A 2,447-nucleotide genomic window follows, 5' to 3' on the forward strand; every position below is an offset into this window, starting at 1 on the left:
TTCTACTCCAAATGCGGGACTTCAGAGATCCTTATCAATATCAACTTCTATGGTGTCTACAAGCCAATTTGACACATTTTTACTAAGTCAAAGGCAGTGACTTTCGCCAAGTGTGTCCAGTGCTACGACATTGGCCGAAGCCATTCGCCAAGATCAAGCGTGTTTGATATTATTCGCCCGAATATTCATCGCCATCGACTCGTTAGGCATGTGTGTCCTGTCCACTCTGGTGAAGTCTATCGCGAACTTTCCTGTAACTGAACCAATCACACACACCTGAAGCGTCACATGACAAATAACCCTTACAAAAATTGGGGCACGGTAAAACCGTACAGTAAAATTTTTAACCATACAATATTACCGTACAGTAATTTGAGACAGTTTTACTGTACGGTAAAACCAGAACCGTACAGTAAAACCCATAACCGTACAGTAAATCCCATAACTGTACAGTAAAACCATAACCGTACAGTAAAACCATAACAGAACAGTAAATCCATAACCATACGATAAAACCATGGAGTGATAGCGGTTTACCGTACAGTTAAACAGCTTCGACCACGGAAAGTCGATCCATATCAATCAACGGTTAAAAGGCTGTGCACTGCAGAAAGATGCTCCAAATACAGGATTTACTTTCACAAGCAAAACATGCTCCTGCTCCTAACATAAATCCCACACAAAGAAAAACACAAAAAGATTTATCTACTAATCCAATATTTATTTCTTTTGTATCGAATTTACAGTTAGGGTCATCTGGTACATCTGCTCCCTGGATGACAAAATGGTACACACCAGTTTCTTGAATGTCAAAGCTCTAGCCAACAATTTCCTATCTATATCGATACCAAGCTGAAATGTAATATAGAATATTATGAAAATATTTAACTTATTTTCTACGGAATCGAAAAATAAAGTAACGTTCCTCTCTCATGGTGAACCTGAGTGTTATGTCTAAGACATGTTCCGAGAGTTTTTTAAGCATGATGAAAATTTCAAATGTAATGTCAGATCTTTAACAAATTCTACATCAATTATTTCCATGAATTTCTCATCTGGGTTCATACGATGAAATAAAAGGTTTCTTGTGGTACTTATATAGGTGACGAGGTTTTTTATGGACTTGAGAACCAAGATATTTAAACATGGACCTCATTGACTATTTGGTTTTGCTACATCATGAAAGACAAAAATTATAGGAAAACCAAAAGACAAACAAATTACGTCAAGAAAACGGGAAAATAACTTTGTTTGGTGAATTTTGTTGTACTGTTCCCTGAAAGGTGGATTGGTGGTAGTAGCCTCCTTGTTTCGAAACTACTATTAAAAATTTGTGACATCTGTGCCTAACTAATGAGATTCACCATTCTTACAGTAATTAGTTTGTTTATTAAGCAAATGAAGTAATATGAAGGTGATATATACACTGATAATTACAAGTTGTGAGAATGTAATTAAAGAGAATCCTATCAAATCAAAGAAGAACAGTAGGATCATACATTCGTAATGCACAGAATTTCGGAGTACAGAGTTTTTTTTTAAACTGATACAGTAACGAAATCACTCAGGACTAGAAGTAGAATGTCAGTATACTTAGATGACCTCAATTGTTAGCAACAGTTTGCATTTACTTTACATTTGTATTTAGTTATTTTTCTCTTCAAATATAGCGTATGCTGTTATGAAGTTTAAAACAAATTGTAGGATCTTTTCCTCAATAGTGTTTAAAATAACCGGTTCAGTATTAAATTTTAGAAAGTAAATATAAAGTAATTTCAATACCGGTTTAGATCAAGCAGTAATATAAATTTCTCTGTGGTTCAATACCAAACAGTTTGTAATTGGAACCAGTACAACTGAGAGGACGTGGGGTCACATCAGATTAATATGAAGATATGTCATGATTGAGTAGAATCTCATTTATCAGTTCTTCCTGTAATCCTCCACGTTTTCTAACAATATTTATTTTCACACCTAGTCTATGTTGATACTGGGAGCAAGATTTTGCACCTTCTCGCTTCAATTGAAAACATTCGTGAAGTTATTTGATACCATTATACACACTTCCGTTTAATTCTTGGCATATATTGGTGGATGAGATGTCTCCTAATGCTCGAATTAAATCAAAAGCTGGAGAATGGAGTGAAGAAAGTAGAGGATGTTGTTTATCCTTTTCCGAACTTTCCGGAGCAGTCCAGCTTGTCTAGACCATTCCTCTATACTATTTTTTGATGATCCAGAAAAAGATTTGATTCTATATGTTTGAACTCTAATAATGTGTTCTACCACATTTTGTGGAGTAATTGATTGTGATTCAGCATTATCACTAGTATCAGCAGGTTGTTATTGATCTTGAAGCTGTTCTGGTGATATCTTGTACTGCTGGAGCCTGGCTACTTGCCTTCGTTGATGTTCAGGTAAGTGAAGTAGTTCTTCTATGTGCAAAA

Source organism: Lottia gigantea, assembly GCF_000327385.1.
Source record: "Lottia gigantea unplaced genomic scaffold LOTGIsca_233, whole genome shotgun sequence".
Lineage (NCBI taxonomy): Eukaryota > Metazoa > Mollusca > Gastropoda > Lottiidae > Lottia > Lottia gigantea.